Below are 22,004 nucleotides of genomic sequence, written 5' to 3'. Positions count from 1 at the left end.
CATTACCAGATGTAAATTAACATTTTAAAATATTTTTAGTGAAATGCTTGCTTTTTGGGAAAATAGAATAAAGATAGTTCTTTTTTCATGAAAATAATATTTTATTATTATTTTGCTATATATATTAGTGAATATACTAAACTGCATTTTCTCAAATGGCCAGTGAGACACAAGATAACATCTTTTCAATTCCTGAAAACCTCAATAACATGTATCTTTTGGAGAATCTAGTTTCTTATGATATCTATGATACTGTCCATAGGGATATCAATGGTCCTTTTTGCTAAGTCGTTCTATCATGGGTCCTTGCTCAACATGTTCATTTTTTTTTCTTCTAATCTGGTTTGGAGCACTGATCAAGTGTTTCTTCATTATTATGCACCACATCTAGCCAAGGGATAGGTTTTGTATGTTTATATATAATATCCACAGGATGGTACCCTACTATCCTCTTGCCATCAGATATCAAAGCAAGCTCTATTTTGCAATTATAGTTATCTGGAAGAGAAGAATATGTAGATTTAAAACAAAGATAATATAAATCTCTGTCTTGAATTTGAAGTAAATGTTTCCAAGTAGTTCTGTTTGAGATACCAAACATTTTACTGCTGCTAATGCTATAGCGAAAGACAATGTTTATCAAACAGTGTGAAAGAATATGATGCAAAGAGAACTTCTTTAAAAATTTGTGTCTAAGCATATCTTTGTTCATCCCTTAACAGCTACTTACTGTGAGCCTGCCATCTTACTTCTATCAAGACGGGTATTTCTTGATGATTAATAATATGGTTTGGGCAACACTAAAGAAGCAAAACACTTCACTTAACTAAGTCAAAGCTAAAGTAAGGCATAATTTTTATCCATTTAGTGTTTGGAGTTTTGAAAAGAGAATGTAATTATTAAGAATTTATGCAAATGATTTGTATCTGAAATATTTGTGAAAATACGGAAGAAAAGTTTTTTGGGATATTAAGCTAAGCATTATCAGTAGTTATAGCTGTTATTTTTTTTTCACAGAGTTTTTTTTTTTTTTAAGAATTTTTTAAAGATTTTATTTATTTATCAGAGGGGGGGGAGAGAGAGCGAGCACAGGCAGACAGAGAGGCAGCAGAGGCAGAGGGAGAAGCAGGCTCCCCGCCGAGCAAGGAGCCTGATGTGGGACTCGATCCCAGGACGCTGGGATCATGACCTGAGCCGAAGGCAGCTGCTTAACCAACTGAACCACCCAGGCGTCCCTATAGCTGTTATTTTTAATAGCTTAAGCATAATGAGACTTCTACTAATCAAAATATTCCATCTTGTATTTTGCATATTCCATTCAGAATTCTTTTGAAAGGATCCATGGAAACATTTCTCTGACCATTTAATGCATATTTTTCTAATAATTTATGAAATAAAAGAATTTCCATATATTAATATGGTAATTTGAACAGCTTTGGTAGCTGAAAAGGTAACTCAGGAAATAAAAACTGCAAAAGATAATATTGAATCAGAGAACTGAAATAATTTTCTTCTTATTTCTGCTCTTTTTTTCATAATTAACATAATTTTATAATATAATATAAATATTTGATCAACCTCATTTCTCCATATGCCTAAGAGTTTTCTCTATTCTAAGTAATAGTGTTTAAGCCCTATATATAATCTTGGACTATCTTCTAGCCCCAGTGAAGGTTTCAAATATTCTCTTATTTGTGAATAAACCCAACCAAAATCTTGACTGCAAACTCTGATCCACACTGCTAGAATTACCCAGATAAGCAGTTCCTCAATTGCTAACCCAGGGAAAATAAAAAGATAAATAAATAATGCTGTTGTTTCAAGTTGCTAAATTGAGAGATAATTGTTATATTGCAATAGATAACTAAGGTACTCCAAGATTATATGCCTTTGGCATGTTATTTTCCAGCCACTTACGGCCATTCAAGCTAATTCTAGTCTAGTATATATCTTCAGTTATATAACACATTTAAAGTTTTATTTAATCCAATGCAGATTAAATTTTGGCTCAAGAAATTGAGCTCCCTCTTCCATCTTCTGACACTAGTTCTTCTAGACACACATCTTTTTTTATTATAAGGCTTACGAGAATACAGCTTCCTTCTCATTTGTGGTTACTGCTTTCCTTGCTGATATTGGCTAGCTGAAGATATTTTCTGAGTAATAATCATCTCAGTGTTGTCCTTCTTATGGAATGCGTATGTATATTGGTTCACAGTGGGTACCTGCAAGGCTACCCTGCTGCTCAGTTTGCTGATGTGGAAGACTCGGTGTTGACCCAGCCTCTTCTACCTCTCCTGCTTTCCAACCTCAGCTTCCACCACCAGTGTCCTTATTCTTGGCCCCTTTTTGCTATGAATTCTCACCTGTTGAGAAGATTCTTTATTTAAAGTATTATAATACTACTCAACTACATCTACTCCCCACAGTGTTCATTTGATCCGCCACAAAATCATACACTTTCACTCACAATATGTGATATGAGTGGTGGCAACTTCGGGGTCAATTTCTCTCATGATCTTCTCTCTGCAATTTCATTTTTTTTTTCCTTCTCTGAAGTGAACAAGAGCAACTTTAACATCTTTTATCCACACTGACATAAAACAGGAAAATAAATGTTTGCTTATGATTCTTAAGGGCACCCCTAGTTTTCCCAAATAATTTTCCTAGAAAATCCCTTCTATTTGTTGTCAGGAAGACAACAATGAAACACTCTCCTTACTGCTATATTGGGGGAGAGAATAACCTTTTAGAAAATGTAATACCCCTAAAATATTGATGACAATGTCTCCTCTGTCCTCCCCTTCTGAAATGGGTGGGGAATTATGTTCCTAAAAAAAAATACGATCCTAGTGTGTGTGAAGTAATATCTCATTGTCGTTTTGATTTCCATTTACTTAATGACTGATAAGATTGAGCATTTTTTCATATACTTGATCAACATTTGTACACCTTCTTTGGAGAAATGTCCATTCAACACATTTGCTCATTTCTAAATTGGTTTAATGAACATTTTTGTTGTTATGTTGTCAGAGTTTGTTGCACATTCTGGACACTACATTTCTCTCAGATATATGATTTTCAATATTCTCTTTCATTTTACAGGTTTTTAATTTCTTAGCTAAAGTCCTTGATGCACAAGTCTTTCATAGTGATGAATCCCACTTTTTCTGTTTTTTTTTTCTTTTTTTGCCTGAGTTTTGGATATCACATATAAAAATTTCATTGCCAAATACAAGATCATGAAGATTTGCTCCTATGTTTCCTCTAAGAAGTTTAGGACTTCTGGTATAACTTTGAGTAGTAGAGGTGAAATAACATTCTTTTTTTCTAAACTTTGTAAGATATCTTTCAGTCTTTAGCCATTGAATCTGGTGTTAGCTGTAGGTTTTCCATAAAATAATGTCATCACCATTATCTTGACCATAAAATTGCATAATTCATGGACTTAATCTGTAGTTATAGTAAAGGGCAGAGGCAGGGACTAGGCTAGGGGACTCTGCTTAGCAATGGGTTGATCTCAGGAATGTCAAACACAATGTGTGACAAATTCATGTTCAATATGGATAACTGGAATACACTAAGGGATTCTATGTAATCATCTTGGAGATAAAACGTAAAAGAATAGATGTGTCTAAAGAGTCCTGATGTCACAGATTATGGCCATTGCCTTTACAATGTGGCTTTTTAAATTTGTGGTCATGTCATAGACGCCTCAATAAATACAGTCTATCCCTTACTTGTGAGTTCCATATTTGTGTATTTGCCTACTTACTATAATATTTATTTGTAACCCCCAAATCAGTAATCATTGTAGTTTGGCAGTCATTTTCAGACATGCACAAAACATGAACAGTTTGTATCACTTGATGTAGATGTAGATGTTCCCAGTTTCTTCAGCTCTCACAGAGATGGCATCTGTTAGCAGGGTGGTATTAAACAAGTCACTTATTTCGGAACCCCATTTTTCTTTTCTTAAAATGAAGAAAATGGTCTCTGTGATGATGCATTGTTTTATGACTTAAGATTATAATGTTTGAGATGTGTATATATATGTATATATGTACGTATATCCCAGAAACAATAGTTCGATATTCCCCAATTCACTGTTCATGGCGATTTTATAGAACCAAACTACCACAAATAACAAAAATCAATTGTCTTTGTTTAAGCATACTTAGTAAATGAATGGCTACTATACCTTTGGTTGGTATCCCTTTCAAAAAGGTTCTAATACTTAGGGCACTTGGGTCTCTCAGTCAGTTAAGCATCTGATTCCTGATCTCATCTTAGGTTCATGAGTTCAAGCCCAGCATTGGGCTCCTTGCTTGGTGTAGAATCTACTTAACTCAAAAAAAAAAAAAAAAAAATCTGAAACTCTAAAATTTAAAGAAACTGTTAATATAAATGGGTTAAAATGCTATATTTAGGGTAGAAAACAAATGATGTATGCACACAAGAAAATTAGAGAAAATAAAATATAAATTCTAGCTTTGGTGAATAATGGATATATATATTACCTTGATTATAGTGATAATTGTATAGTTTTATATGTATGTCAAAAATGTAAACTTATACATTATAAATTATAGTTCAATAGCTCTGTTGATTAAAAGTAATCACAAGGTGAAGAGAAAAGCAGAAGAATAAGTAGCAAGATTGGGAACACCCTGGAAGCAAGATGGAATTAATTTCAAGTAACTGGTTGACAATAGAATTCAAAACCAAGACTATTTATAATGATATGGTATACTACTTTGTCTCATGTTTACGTAAAGACCTTCTACTTCACCTCCCAAGATGGAGCAATGTCCTAGGAATATTTTTTTGGCAACACTAACGACTGTGCTCATTCATAGACTCTTCACAGAATTGAAGTGACAGATCTGATTGATAAAAATATGATAGAAACTTGTCAACATTTCTACAATGAGTGTGCTCTTGAAAGACAATTGCACAACACTCTTCTTCTTAACCATCAGTGAGTTCTTAACTCACATCAGTGAGTTCTTAACCATCAGTGAGTTCTTCTTAACTCACATCAGTGAGTTCTTAACCATCAGTGAGTTCTTCTTAACTTACATAAGTGAGTTCTCCTACCAGCTTGATCATTAACAATCCTTGTTGATGATGATGAAAATAAAGTGGCTTTCCTATTCATTTTCTTCCATCAGATAGTGAGATAACTTCAACAGGCTCTCCTCTTCCTCTTCCATTTCTATTTCTTTTCAAATATGCATGGCTAGGAAGTAAATGTCATTACGATTTCAACCCTAGTTTTTTGGTAAAAACATAGAAGACTATACTGTTTGCTCCAATTTAGAATTCAGTAGGGGTAAAGAGATGACAAATTGTACAACAAACGTCACACTGAACCTCCATGAACTGTGAATGTACAATGTTTCCTCCACCATAAATGTAAATGGCAACTGGGGTAACTGGAAAACAGAGATCACTTAAACCAAAATAATACCTTGTTTTGTTTTGTTTTTTTAAACACAGAATTTATTTTTTAATGACCCAGTGTAGTCTGGTTTCCTATTTATCCTTCTAGTCTGTCCTTGCTGACATAGCTCTAGTTCTGTTTAAAAATTTCATCATTAATGACCATGTGTTCAGGGAATGACACCTCTATAGCTTAAAGGACACAAAATAATTTTTTTCAGCACAACAGTGATTATCTTATTCCCTTGCTATTTTTTTGTTTGTTCCAGCAGAAGTGGCCCAATTCTGGTTAATGAGAACTGAAAGGAAGTCTTCTGGGAAGTCACTAAGAAATTTCTTATTTCCTTGCTAATAAAAAATGCTACACACTAGAAATATTTCTCTTCTCTCCTTTTGGGGGGATATTTTCATATTTTTACTGTTTATGCATAGAATAGACATGCCAAAACACTAAAGACATAATCTATCAACATACTGAGAATTGCACAGCAAAATAATGAAGAAATGAGTTCCAGAGATGTTGCTTCTCTTAATTATCCCACCTTGGACTGACCCTATTTCTATACAACTTTCATTTGAGATAATGACCATTTTTGAGGCAGGAGGAGTAACCTACTTTTTAGTTGGTTTTAATTAATTTTTAATCTTTACAATTATAACTGACATAACTATGGGTGACTGAATGAGTCTACTGACATGGTGGTGTTTAAGTATCTGCAGCTAAATAATCGGTATCATCATCTATCTGAGAAGCATTTGATTTGTATCCAGGCATATATGCCCATTGACAAGAAATATAAAATGGTATCAAATGAAATTGAGCAATGTATAACTGAATTAGCATATAAAACATGCAGACTCATATGCCCAAAAAAAAAAAAAAAAAAACCCAGAGAAATAGAACATTTAAGTAAAGTTTTAGTACTTCTTCAATCATAAATGATATCTAAGGCCTTTGGATGATAATTCATAAACTAGTATCTTTAAGAATTATCCAAACCTATGAAGTGGAATATGGAAAACAATAATTTGAACCCGTTTTTGGAAAAACTTTAACTTGAAGAATTACATGAATTACTGAGGGAAAAAATGGGGTCTGATGAACTAATTGTTGTAGATATTGAGTAACCATATTTTATAAATCAAAGTAAAAATACATTCATTAGTTTATTCATTTAAACTTTAGATGGTATATCCTCAGTGTCTAATTCATCCTCTTTGCCAGGCCATTAAAAAAAATAACACAGTGAGAGAACAAATTTTATTTTATACATATTTTTTTTTCAATTGAAATTTAAGAGGGCCTGACAATTTTTGTTTGTGCTGTGGGCACAGTAAAATCTCAAAGCTGAATATATAATTGAAGTCCTCAAATTTACAAACTAATAAGGAACATGGAGAAAAGATAGGGAAGAAAGACATATTTCTGCCTCAGGGAACTTAATTTTTAAATTATTTTTCTGGATACATTTGACTTAGGAATTGAATGTATAATCCTTTCCTCAACATGTTCTAATCTTGTTTCTTTTTAAAGATCCCTGGATTTCATTCAAATGAATATTTGTTTCTATTAAAAAGATAAATTTTTTCTTCTCCTTTTTATATGTTTGGCTATATAAGACATAAAATTAATATTATTTGTAATTCAGATTACAAACTTTCTATGCAGGATCATTTTGACATTAAAAACATTTCACACGACGCCTGGGTGGCTCAGTGGGTTAAAAACATTTCACACATTGTATAATTTATTCTTCAGTGATATTTCTTAATTAGTTAATTGCCTTGTTTGACTTCTAATCTTAATCTGTGTGACTTTTGAATCTGATTCATAAATATTTTATTAAATTCATTAACATTTAGGTCATTAGCAATAATGCCTCTTGATTAATTTTCTCTTTTCAAATAGGATTTTTTTGTAATCTTTTTCAGTTCATATAAGGAAATGGATGAACTGCTAGTTTACATACCTTTTAGTTACTCAGTTATATATGATAAGCTGATTTCAGCCACTCCACCCTTTTCTGCCTACCACTTCAAATCTTTTCCTGCTCATTTTCCCAAAAAGATTTTTTAACTACATGGTAATGTCCAGTTCACTGATGTCACCACACCTAAACTTTTTCTCCTTCTCAGTTTCTTTTTTCTCCAAATTAGATTACATACTTTGGCAATAACACTATTCTATAATCACTGTAAAAAAAGTACACCCCTAACTTATTTCTTGTTTTTGTTTTTTTGTTTTTAAAGATTTATATATTTATTTGAGAAAGAGAGAGCATGAGTGGGAGGAACAGAGGGAGAAGGAGAGAGAATCAGATTCCTCACTTAGTGTGGAGCCCAATAGGACACTCGATCTCACAACCCTGAGATCACAATCTGAGCCAAAAAAGAAGAGTCCAGTGCTTAACCAGCTGCACCACACAAGAACCCCTCTATCTTATTTCTATCATATACACCTGAGGAAAAAACTCCCCAAACGTTATAGTTCGTGATGATAAAAAGACACCTACAAACAGAGCAAAACAAAACTAATTCATGTTTTCACCTAAATATTCAATATTGCTGGATGAAAATCACCCAAGATTAATTTTACATTACCATAAAATTATGACCTCAAGCCTCAAATGTGCATTTAACACTCCCCAGCAGTTCCGTTTTACTTCCCTTGTGAATCAGGGCACCATGCCAGAATTTACTACTGCACAGCTCCATGTGTTCCCATTTTCTCTCAGTTCTCTAAATGGATGAATAACTCCTTTTTATTCCTGTTTTTATCAAAGTACAAGCTGTTCTTCCTGTGCTCTGGGAATCAGGTCCTGTTTGATCTTCTCAAGGATTAATTCCTAAAGTATCACTTTGATATCCTGTTTATAACAACTCTCCTAAACTACTATAAAATTCATATTCAGATATAAATCCCTCATCTCCCATATATAAAAACAACCTCCTTGTCCCATCCCTCCATCACAGCTACCACCTAATTCTTCTGCTGCTTTTCACAGAAAATCTGACCAAAAAAACTTTTCTGGAATTTTATCTTCCCCTCTATCACCTCCTGATTATCTTGTCTGTTTTCTGTTATCCTCAACTAAAACTGATCTTTTCAAAATTCTTAATGAGTATTAACTTTTTCATAAGTTAATTGAAAGTTCCATTCTTTTTTTTTTTTTTTTTAAAGATTTTATTTATTTATTTGACAGAGAGAGATCACAAATAGGCAGAGAGGCAGGCAGAGAGAGAGAGGAGGAAGCAGGCTCCCCGCTGAGCAGAGAGCCCAATGCGGGACTCAATCCCAGGACCCTGAGATCATGACCTGAGCCGAAGGCAGCGGCTTAACCCACTGAGCCACCCAGGCGCCCTGAAAGTTCCATTCTTAGAACACTTTTGTTTTGACATTCCTGACCCCATACTCTCCTGGTTTAGTTTATTTCTAATTTGGCTCTTAATTTGCCCAATTATTTGTCTCTTTTTTTATTCCATCTCTGTTATTCTGTGGTAACCCTTAACTCTCTTGTGCTTTCTGCTCTAGCTGCACTTTCTTTTTTTGTGATAGCAAGATAACATGTGAACCCAGAAGTTTAACAAACATCTGGATAAACAACACACGTGTGCACGTGCACGCACACACACACACACACACACACATCTTTCCCAAGATCCAATTTCACCTAATGGACTTTCTACAGGACATCTACAGTTGTATGTCACATGTTTTTGTCAATAAGTTTTGTCAGTAACTATTATTTTATATTAGAAAGTTTGATGATTCTATTATCTGAAAACAAAAGTGATACCTCATTGAAAGTGAATGGCTCAGAAAGTCATTCCTTCCTCTGTATTTTTTTTTTTTTTTTAAGATTTATTTATTTGAGGGGCACCTGGGTGGCTCAGTGGGTTAAAGCCTCTAACTTCGGCTCAGGTCATGATCCCAGGGTCCTGGGATCAAGTCCTGTGTCGGGCTCTCTGCTCCACAGGGAGCCTGCTTCCTCCCCTCTCTCTCTCTGCCTACTTGTGATCTCTCTCTGTCAAATAAATAAAATCTTTTAAAAAATTTATTTATTTGAGAGAGAGAGCATGAGCAGAGACGAGTGGTAGAAGAGGGGGAGAAGCAGACTCAGTGCTGAGTGGGGAGCCCCGTGCAAGACTCAGTCCCAGGATCTTGAGATCTTTACCTGAGCAGAAAGCAGATGCGTAATCGACTGAGCCACCCAAGTGCCCCTTCTATTTTCTGTTTCCTGCTGCTAGTAATTTGTTTTATTGTGAGTATAATCATAATCCCATTGTTTATTATAAAAAGACTACATTCTCTTCTCCAGGCACACCCACACCTCTTATCTGTAGGCATTTGTGCCTGTAATTTTTGTTTAGCCTAAAAAGCTGCTTCATAAGCACTCACAGCCTACATGTTGCAGCTGAAATATCTGTACTAAGGAAAATCTTCCACTGATAATTCTAACTAAAGTTATTATTTCTTCAGCCTGTTTACTTCCTACATAGAATACATAGTATTTAATGTTATCTGTATTTAAATTTTTCATTTTAAATGGTTATTTGACTCTTTCCATCCTTAGAACATACACTCGATGGCCATATTTCCTAGGAGCCAGATTTATAAACTAGAAAAGAGATAATCCTCACATCATTTTATTTCTTTATGAAACTATCATTTTAATTTTATGTACTCCTTTACCTCCTGTATCTTTTAGCTAAGCTGCTCTGCCCTTGCCCTGAACTTTTGATAACTCTCTTTAAAGACCAAATGGAATTTCCACATACATTTCCACAGGCACTCTGCAATGAGAATTTTCAGACCACTACTCATTATTAAATTACTAGAAACTTGAAATATGGTTTCTTCCCACTGCCCTGTCACAGAATATGAAGAGCAGAATACCATGCACCAGTTAACAATCATGAGTGTGGAACACTGTGTACCAGTTATCAGTCCCAGGGAAGGGAACGCTTCTACCCACTTCATCATAGTATCAGAATAATATCAGAATACTCAAAGAAGATACACCACAGTCAAGCACAGGTCAGAGTAACACTTCACTTACACAGAGAGGAGGCGCAGCGATATTGATTTCAGCAATGTGTGCTGGTCCTCTATGACCAGTGGGTCTCTCCTGGAGGCTGAAGGCAAGCATTTTGCCTGATGCACCCTCTTGTGCAGTGGTGGAAGGAACCAACAGCAGAGTTAACAAGATGCTATAAAATGAACACACTTTAAGCAGAAACAAAAGAACATTCGTTGAGCCCAGGAAAGGGAAAGATATTCCCATAAAAGACAACAAGCTTGGCACAGGGTGTTGGAGCTCTTCATTTCTTGGTAAGTATGAGTTCTAGGCCCGAGACCCATTCTTAATGGCGGGTAGAGGCTGAAAGACGGTGCCCCTGAGATTGCCTTTCCCAGAAGAATGGAATTAACATTTTACCCAGAAGTCATACTTGATTTTTTTCTTCCTCTTCCTTCTGACCCAATTAGGCGTCCTCCTTGCTATTTTAAAATCACACTGTTGCCATTTTTTCCTTCCTATTATGATTTCAATAGCTAAGTATAAGTTATTCACTGGCATTGAACTGCACGATTGTAATAGCCTTATAATTGGTTAATTGTATCCCCCCCACTACTCTATAAATCATACACGTTTTAATCAGAACGATCTTTATGAAATAAAACTTTTATAATTTTCTTATCTAGTTTGCAGTTTACTCGTGAAATTTAAAACAAAACAAAATGTGCTCAGTCACTGCTCAGAGTCAACCAAACCAACTGAGATCCACTTGATTCCCTTCTACCCAACACTGGAAATTGTTACTCAGTTTATCTGGTTTAGCACCAAAGAATCTGTAATTCTAAATATTATTCCAGGTGATTCTGACAATCTCATAATTTGGGAAACAGCTATTTTAGACAAGATGAGTTCCCAAAACCCTTTATGATTCTTCTACTTACAATACATTTTTTACATAAATATACATATTTTTCAAAATAGCTCAAATCTTACCTTATTCAAATGCTTTTAACATAAAACCTTCAGGGGCACCTGGGTGGCTCAGTGGGTTAAAGCCTCTGATCATGATCTCAGGGTTCTGGGATGGAGCCCAGCATCTGGCTGTCTGCTCAGCAGGGAGCCTGCTTCCTTCCTCCCCCCACCCCCCACCCCCGCCTACCCCTCTGCCTACTTGAGATCTCTGTCAAATAAATAAATAAAATTTTTAATAAATAAATAAATAAATAAATAAAATAAAAACTTCACTTAAAAAATCAATCTCTTAGCTTTTTGTCTTTCCATTGTATGTTATTTCTAATTACATTTTAGATCTTATTAATTTGTCAAATAACAGACTTATGATATACTTCTACGTAACTAATCATCTACATGGTAAGGGCATGTTCTCACTGTCATCAAAGAAAGCATATCTTTTTATTTCTGCTGATATTTTTCATTATAATTTGTTTTGCTTTATACTTTTTTTAAATAATCAACTTGGATTTTTATTCAGTTATTTAAAAAATACATATGATTTTGTCACGAAGTTTATAAAATGAGGGTAAGACACTTAAGCATGGTCTCTCTAGTGCGAAATCCAGTTTTGTTGTAACCCTTATACTTAATATTAGATTAATACTCATTAGCTATGTAACATGAACATTTTGTTTACCTTGATATGGTTTTCTATTTGTGCCTCATTTGCAATGTGCAAAAAATATAATAAGATTCAGGAATATCATTCAGATTTGATTCTGTGGAATGATCACACAGTTTTCATTTTGTTAATACTTCAATTCATTATATAATTTAACAACTGAAGAGTAAGTGCTATCAATTTGCATTTGAGTACTTGAAGTAGATAGTCTAGATAATTTCCTAGTCTGTTTCTCTAGGAGACCCAGGAATTTTATTGTTTCAAATGAGACAAAACAAAAAAGTCTAATATCACTGTAAAGTGAATTCTTTTTTATATTATATATTTTTACAAAATGAGACCATTAACTTTGGTGGTAGTTATGTAATTCAGAATATTAATAGGATATCTAAGTCAAAAAATTCTTGCACTGAAATAATTGCTTATTTCATAGAAAGTAAACATTATTTTCTGTATTCAACCACTGGTGGTTATTAACTAAAGCTATGCTACATTAGTAAAATGAAATTATATTCTAAGTACTCATATATTTATGGGCATTGGGTAGAAAGTTAATTGAAATATTCCAGGAAGCAAATTCAATGTAAATTAAGATGGATTTGATTATCTGAAAAACCACATTTTGTTTTATAAGCCAGATAAGAGGTAAATATCTATTGTGTGCTCTCCATGTGCCAGATACTAATCTGCTAGAGTCTTATAACCAAAGCATCCAATTTTCTTGCTTATCAGATGAGCTCCAAAGAACAATTATTATATTATTTACTTAGAGTTGTTATTTTACATTTCTTAGTTAATTTTTATTTCACTACTAGAGATGGTATGCAGGAAGAGGGGAGGAGATGTTAATATGTCAATTCCAAGTGCTGTATATTACTTATTATATATAATGGGAGTGTGTAATGAAAAATAAATCAAAATGTTTAAAATAATTAAAATTAACCATAATAGTACTAACAACTTCAGAGTTATATTATTTTGCAATAAGACATTACTTTACATTCCATTTATTTATGGGTATATTATAGTAGATGCTGGGCACCCAGCCTCAAATAAGAACCAAATATTTCCTAACCATAAAATCTATCACCCTACCCCACAAACACGACTTTCTTTGCTATGTTAGTGCCCAGGCAACTTAAGTCAAAATTCAGTCAGCTTTCTCCCATCTTTAGATTCAAGTTCCTTTCTTTGACCCACTTTCAATAGGTGGCCAAATATTATGAATTATGCCCTCTTCTGCATTTCTTATGTCTGTCCCTTCATGTTCTTTTCCACTCTCCTATTTCAACTCAACCAAGTCTCACTTGAACAACTCTGCACTATATTCTATGCATCAGTCATGGATTCTTCAGGCTTTTGCTCAAATATGTTTTCTTTACTTGAGGTGTCATCATATAAATCAGTTGTGCTGTACTGTCACTAGTATCTCCTTGCTTTTGAATGTGGGCCAAGTGTGGGTACAAAATGAGAGGTCTCTCCTGTCTCTAAATTCTTTTCATAGAAATATCTCCAGTTCTCTGTGTTCTACTCTGATTTTATTTTCCCCTTCTTCGTTTCAAATACTTGAAATCCTAGACTTAATTCAAAGCTTAATTCAAATGCCTTTTCATCCTATTAAGTATTTCTGGTTGCCTTTCTCAAGATAAATTGACTCATAAAATATTTGTAATCTCTCATCCACTAATTAAATTCTATGCTATTTTTTAGTTGCCTGTCTTATGTCTCCTACATAACTGTATGGACACAGGGGGCTAATGCTGATTCCAGTTAGTCTTTGTATTTATAGCAAAGGTGAGCCATGGCTTGCATAAAGACAGGCAAAAGAAAATAGGATAACCACTGTTCTGGTACTATTTAATAAACATTATGCATCTCTAAAGTATTCTCTCTGGACAAAGGAATCAGAATTAAAAATGTTTAATCTACTTGGTTCCAATATCTTTCTTTACCAATGCTTAATTGTTTTTTATCAGTTGTGACTTGGGAAGAACTAAAAAGATTACACACTGTAGTCCTATCTTTTTCTTCTGTTTGTTTGCAAACAATAATATTTTCATATAAATACACAGGCTTATAGCAAAATAAAAATAATATTTTATATAACTAAAATATAATCGACTGTATTTGACTCCTATCTCCTCCTAAGATCAGTCTCAGTGAGCTTTTTATTGTGAAAGCATCAGGACTTTGTTTTGCCTTTTACTGGATACCAGTTCTTGTTTTCCTTTGGTTCTTTGTTTATGTGATATTTTCTGATTTGCTGTCTGACTTCAGGGCTTCTCTTGCTTTAGACCAGCTTGATAATTCTTTGGACTAAGAAAGTTTATATGCTGAGTAGAACAAGTTGTTGCCTTCTCTAATAGAAATTTAAAGTCCAATCCATAAAGTACAAAGCAAATCATCCTCAACTGCCCTAACTTAGGCATTGTACTTACACTGTCATTGTTGCACATGTTCATAATAGCTATTAAAAAGAAATCAGTATTAAGCGGAACTTTTTAGAGTCAAGCCTCTATTGGTTTTCTTAGAAGGAGAAAAGTCAAATGCCCTTGCTTATGAAGAACAAGATGTTATTTCTGTAACTGTGGAGTAAAGTATTTTATAGGCCCCCATGGATTTAGAGGTAAAAAGAATGTTTTCTAATCAGTTTTGCCTGGAAGACTCCACTCTATTTCCCAAAAGCCCTACCTTGTAAAGTTGCTTTCTTTTTCTCACCTTCAAATGTCAATTCTCTGATGTGTAGGTAGAGGTTTAAAAAAAATTACCTCCTTAAACACAGTGTTGCTTCCCTGGAGTGTATGAGTGACCTAAGAATTATTTGATGAATCCTATAAGAACCTGAATTCTACCCAAATCATATTTTCAAATCTCAGTAGATCGTGTGAAGTAAAAATATTTATTTTTACTCTTAAGAAGTCTTTAGTTCCTCAATAGTTATTACAAGGCAACAGACTAAGATTCAGGCCCCTGACTAATAAGAATCATTCTAATTTAATAACTTTATTAGTCACCTTGTTAATTAATGTGTTAATTGTGTTATTAATTCTAGTCTGAAGTCTACCTGAAGCAAACCATTAAGTTGCAACCAGTCAGTTTATTTAGGGTTCACTGTTTAAAATAAAAACTCCTTTACGGTATCATATCAGATGGTCTTCTTTTTCCTTTGGAGGTTCCTGTATTTGTATTTAAATATTATGGATATGTATGGCTTTTTTGAGTCTCCTTTCCTTTAAATTGCTGTATGTAAGTCTACTTACTTTTGTATTCTAAACTATTACCAAAACATTACTAAAATTTACCCACACCTCTCAAAACACAATTGTCCTTCCTACTGTAGAATAAGTGACTCCCTTACATACAAATGTGGTAATAAAATCCAAGTTACTAGAAATCATCCATATTCTGCTGGAAATGTAAGGTGATAGTACCGCATGGCATCACCAAGAAAGACTACTGATACTTACTTTTCATTTAAATGAATAGGAAATTTAATAATTCTAACAGCAATTTTTTCTTTCAGTATAAAGGGGGAAAATGGGATAGCAGCCAGATCATTTGAGATGCTACTTGACTTAGTTTTGAAAGCAATTTGAAACATCTTATGAATGGCCAACTGGTTCTACTAAACTTCTCTATTTTTTAACTCAATGTTTGGGAACTCCTTGGTACAAATAAGTACAATTAAGAAAATAAAAAAGAGGCTTGCCTTATAGATTTAAGTTTTAAAATTACTTCTTTGAGGTATTTTATTTTTACTACATTTAAGTGAAATGAGATATTTTACTTCATTTAGGTCTTTAAATTTTTGACTTCTATAATTAGTATTAACATATGAAATCTATCTATAGTTATTAAACTCATTGTTAATATGTCAATATTTTAAATATGATTAATGTTTTTTTTTCAGAATTTCATAGTATATTGGAATTATAATCAAATGAATAATTACAGTAGCATATTGTAAGTGATTTCGTACAGTTGTCCAAAGCAGCAAAAGAAATACATTTTACCTTTGAGTAATATTTAAGTAACATATCAAATTAGAGTGGAAAGGAAGATAAAAAAAAATCCAAGAAAACCTATGAAAAACAGAAGAATATGAAAATTCTTAAGAGATGGTAGGAGGACTTTTGGATATTTTACATGGCCGCAATGCAAGGATCATATATATATAAATATAAATATATATATATGTATTTATATATATATAAATATATATATATAAATACATAAATACATAGATATATGTATATAAATGTATGTGTATATATATTATTCATTTTTTCCAAAAGTTAAACAGAAGAACTAAAAGATAAATAAACTTTTGTCACTGACTTAATAGCCGGCTCAAGGAAGGGTACATTTTGCCTTATAGCTGATGGTAAGCCGTTTGAGAGTTCTGTTCAGGGAAGCATTTTCATCAGATGAGTGTTTACAAATAATCATTTACCGTAGTGTAGAAAATGACTTAGAGAAAGATGGGCTAAGAAAAGAAAGCAAGAAGATGGGTGTTATTATGGGAGCCTAAGTGAGAAAGGATGAGTGGACGGTATCCTGGTTCTGAAGATAACGTTTCATTTTACTGTAGACAACAGAGTAAAAGAATGCCAGGTAATATTCTGACATATTAAACATATTTATATGGTTTTGTTATTTAAAATTAACACTCAGTAGACACCTCTTAGGCCTTGAACAAAAATTCCAGAGAAATTCAATGATGAGACACTTTGTGATAAACTTTGAAGCACTAATTTTTATAATATTTAGATTCTTAACCAACTGAGCCACCCAGGTGTCCCTATAATATTTAGATTCTAATAAAGAACAAATATTTGTTTACTGTTCTTTAAAATTGTTCCTTTACTATTCCAACTTTAATTAAAAGTATACATTTGGATCATTTAAATTACACATGAAGTCTCTTTTCTGCCTTATTTCCCTCTATTCAAATTTTAAAAAGTCCAAAAACATATATTTAAAAATTCTGTCTTTGGCACATATCTTAGTTGGCTTGAGCCACCATAATAAAACACCAGAAACTAGCTGGACGTCAGAGTACCAGCATGGTGGAGTTCTGGTGACAAAGCCTGCTCTCTGGGTTATAGACAGGCACCTTCTCACTTACCCCACCTGACTCACAGAGAACTCTGGTCTCTTCAGCCTCTTTCATGGACACCAATCCCATTGTGGGGGATCCACCCCCATGATTTCATCTGAACCCAACTACCTCCTAAAGTCTCCATCTCCAAACACCACTGCACTGGGGATTAGGACCTCAACAAATGGATATTGTATGCACATAGCAGTACCTGTAATGGTGAGTTAAAATACATGAATTTATTAAAATTATTTTTAATGTCAACTTATTATTTACTTAACAAGGCATAAATAAGGAGATTGTATAATGGAACATAATAGTGCCTTGTTCTATTCCCCCTAAGTATAGATTGTGTTGTAACTCATCCATGTGCTGTGCATCTTTTCATATAATTCTCAGTGTTCTTATTAGTAAAATCTTACATAAAATGAACTGATATTTATTTTTTATCCTCGTGCACAGCACTAAGTAATGGCATATTTTAAGCTGAGTTGAAATATTTGAAAGAGTTGAAGAAACATTCAAATAGTGTCAGCTGCTTGTCTTTGTGTTTTTGTTTGTGATACATAATCATATCTGTGCTACGTTTTTTAATGTTTTTTATGACCTTTATCTAATGCTCACTCTTTCCATAGCTGTCCACTTTCCTTACTACAAACAGAAAAGGTTGTGAAATTTAAATTCCTTAGGCTGAAGTCACACAAATTAGTTAAAGTTTTTGTTTATAAGGTTCTAGTCACACTGGCCTTCACTGCAGTCCTCAAATACATTCAAGGTTTTATCCTTTTATAATGGCTTTTTTAAAATCTTTACATAAGCTTCATGAGATTCTGGAGCTCATTTTGATTTTTTTTTATTCTTGTATATCTATTGCCTAACCTAGTACCTGATCATTATAGATGTACACATACGTGTTTAAAAACATGGCTGTAAGTATCTATTAGAATAGATTGATTTGATTTAACACTTAAAAAAATCCCTTGCGTCTTCTTTTTTTAAATTTTTAATTAACTTATTTATTTGAGAGAGAGAGATGTAGAGGAGAGGGGAGGGGCAGAGGAAGAAAGAGTCTAAGCAAACTCTGCACTGAGCGCGGAGCTTGATCTCACAACTGGAGATCACGACTGAGCTGAAACCAAGAGTCAGACCCTTAAAACAGACGGCACCACCCAGGTACCCCTCCCTTGAATCTTCTGATGCTGAGCAGAATCTACTCAGGTGCCCAATTCTTAGAAGTTGGGGTATAGGAATTTCGTTTCCTATCTACAGGAAAGTTAAAAATTTAAGAAGGGACTATTAAATAATCAAAGTACTGCCTGTGGATATTTTGTGTTCTTTTTTCTTTCTTCTTTTTTTGTCTTTGATCTGCCAGTCATTCTGTGGGGGTGTATCTCTCTTTTCTTCAGGTAGTCTTGACCATCTTTCTTCTTTCTTTTTAAAAATTTGCTATTGATGACATCATTTTGCCAAAACGGGGTGTATACATCTTGATAGGGTCAATCAGACCCCAAGTTCAACACAATTTGAAGCAGAGTACCATCAAGGTGAGTCTTACTGTAATAGGTAAAAGACTGTTGAATCTTTAAGAATGTACCTAGCTATCTTTTCCCTCCCTGAAAAACTCAGAAAAATCTCCTTTGAGAAAGAAGTATAGAAGGAGTTAATGTAAAATTACATTAAGTCCTTCTACTTATATTTCTTTCTTTTTTTTTTTTTTAAGATTTATTTATTTATTTGACAGACAGAGATCACAAGTAGGCAGACAGAGAGAAGGAAGCAGGCTCCCCCCTGAGCAGAGAGCCCAATGTGGGGCTCCATCCTAGGAACCTGGGACCCTGACCTGAGCCGAAGGCAGAGGCTTTAATCCACTGAGCCACCCAGGTACACACATAGAAGCACACATTTTTGTATACATAAATGTATATTTAAATACATTTGTATGTGAGTGGGCATTCATATGTGCACACCACAAGTGTAGAGTGCATGTCTTCTGTATTTATAATACTTAAATAATGATGTATGCTACCCAACAGCTTTTGGCATATCTAAATATAGGCAGTTTGAGACTATTTGCTTAAAGCTATAGCAATATATTTCTAGCAAATTATTCAAATATTTTTATTCATCCTGAAAGATGTATCTGCAGGGAAAAACTCTTATCTTTTCAATACCACACATGTTTAAGCTTCTAAACTTTGTTCTTGCCAGCACAGATTTGCTGTCAAGCACATAATTTGATGTTTGATCTCAACTGTTAATGACTTACATCACACTTAGGGCACATTAAGCAAACTGAACTCAATTTATTTAAATCTGGGGACTTGTGCTTTGAATGTACATGAAGGGGATGGTGGTTCTGGTTATGTTAAGGGTTATATTAAAGACAATATCAGCATTTTATTGGTGCGGAGTTTACTTTTAATCAACATTCATATTTACATAAATTTATATGAGAACAATTTGTTATTATAGATTCACTGATAGACATTTTATTATAAGAGAAAATTATTTCCCCAACATTGAAAAACAGTAGTTCTCATAATTTTATAAACCATATAGTTCTCAAAAATGTATTTATTTTCAAATATTTTAAGGATATATAGAAAGAGTATATATAATTTTAAAAATGTTTTTCTTTAGATTTGTATTTAGGTAAATAATTATTTTAAAAATGTATCAGTTCATATGCAGTTCATCTGGGTGATCTTAAACAATAGTATGAGGAAGATAAACAGCATTCTTTTCTTGCTGCCTGTAATACATTAATCTAGTATTTAGAAATTTGCTAAACAACCTTATTAGATAAATTTATAAATATTTAGAAAATTTTTCTGTTCCGGTAATTACTTCCTTTATGAATTACAAAAGACTGTTTATTTTTATTCAAAGTCTTCTCTTATTTGCTCCAACTCCATTTACTCAACTGGTTAGCATGTCAGTAGAATGTCCCAAGGAAAGAATGTTAGTAAAGGTCCTTGACATAATTTTAGCTTTACATAAAGAATTAATTTGAGTTTTTATCATTTCACTTTCTGTTATGCTTTCATAATGTTAATAAGGTTAATAAACTTCTTTAAAAATTGTTAAGAACAGGGGCTCAGTTGGTTAAGCGGCTGCCTTCCACTCAAGTCATGATCCCAGCATCCTGGGATTCTCCCCCCTACTGTAATAGGCTTTTCCTATTTCTCAAAAGTCCTGAATAAAGTCTTCTCACCATTTTAACAAGTGTCAGAATATTTTTTCTTTAATATTCATTTAATTTTTCTACAGATATGTTTGTGAGAATAGCATATCATAAATCAGATTTACTATCAACTTTTAAAAATCGATTTCTCTCTCCTTTCCTAGAAAAATTAATATAATACACGAATTTTCTCTTTGTTCTCTTATTCAAGTAATGAGCGTAATTTCATAGGTGAGTGTGTGCATATGGGTATGTGTGCGTGTAAGTGGTTTTAATAAGTGATTACATATTTAATGCCATTAGGTATATTCAGTTATATAAATTTTTTAAATACTCATCAGATATTTAGGATTTTTTCAAAAAATGTCCATTTGTTTTCAAATATATTGGATATAAAGATTTCTATAATAAGGGTGCCTGGGTGGCTCAGTGAGTTAAGCCTCTGCCTTCGGCTCAGGTCATGATCTCAGGTTCCTGGGATCGAGCCCCACTTCAGGCTCTCTGCTCGGCAGGGAGCCTGCCTCTCTGCCTGCCTCTCTGCTACTTGTGATCTCTGTCTGTCAAATAAATAAATAAATATTCCTATAATAGTCTATTAATTTTTAAATTTTTTGCCCTATGTGTATTGTTAAGCAATTATGCCATGCCCTATGTAATTACTTATGCTTCCTCTTCTTTGGTTAATTTTTCCAGATATGTTTATCAGTTGTTATTGTTGTTCTTCTTCTTGTTCATCTTTGTCATCTTTGTCTTCTTCCTCTTTCCCTCCTTCCTCTTACCCCTCGCCCCACCTCCAGCTCCTCCTCTACCTTCCTTCCTCTTCTTTAGTGAATCCACTATTTCTTTGTTTTCTACAGTATAAATTTTTTTTTTGGTGTGTAATATTTATTACTATTGATTTGCTTTGACTTTATTCTGAAGTTTTATTTATTAGCAGCCTGAATATCTAGGCCATCACTTTTCAATCTTTGTTTGCACATATGAATGCATTTAAAGCAAGACATTAATATTCATGTACTATTGTTTTTCCATCTGACAGGTTTTGATATTTAGTTTATTTGCTTCCATTAGTGTAATTTTAAATATTTTGTAATATCAATTCTGTAAAATGTTCTGCTGAAGAACTAGTTTAAATCATTTTTTAAAAAAATTTTCACATGTTGGAGATTTTTTTGAAAAATAACTATTTATTAATTATTTTTAATTGTCTTGTTTCCTTTGAGCAAAATATCATCTTTGTCATAATTATTTTTATTTGCTTATACATGTTTAATGATTTCATAGATTATTTTTTGTAAATGTGGTTAGAAGTTATTTGTATCCTACTATATATATGTATGTATATATACATATATATATGTAAAATATAGCTCATGATGGTTCATTTGTTTTTTCAAAATTATATATCCTTATCAGTTTTGGTCTCATGTAACAATTGTTATTCCAGGTTTTAGTGATTAGTATTTGTATGTATTCCTCGGTCTTTTTAACTACTTACTGTTGACTTATTGCATTCATATCTTTTTATAAGTATCTAATAATAGCACAAAGCTTTTTTGCTTTAACCACTCTGGGAATTGCTTTTAAAGAAATATAATCAACTTTTATTACTTTAATGAT

The 22,004-nt window shown here is 33.2% G+C and overlaps 1 pseudogene; it reads right to left on the bottom strand.

Annotated features, from left to right (window-relative positions):
* Positions 1-201: 201 nt before the first annotated feature.
* The window catches only part of LOC131813592 (large ribosomal subunit protein mL42-like), a 38,728-nt pseudogene continuing 16,925 nt past the window's right edge, over positions 202-22,004 (bottom strand).

The sequence above is a fragment of the Mustela lutreola genome, chromosome 13 (genome assembly GCF_030435805.1).
Source record: "Mustela lutreola isolate mMusLut2 chromosome 13, mMusLut2.pri, whole genome shotgun sequence".
Lineage (NCBI taxonomy): Eukaryota > Metazoa > Chordata > Mammalia > Carnivora > Mustelidae > Mustela > Mustela lutreola.
This window is presented reverse-complemented; position numbering and strand designations above follow the sequence as displayed.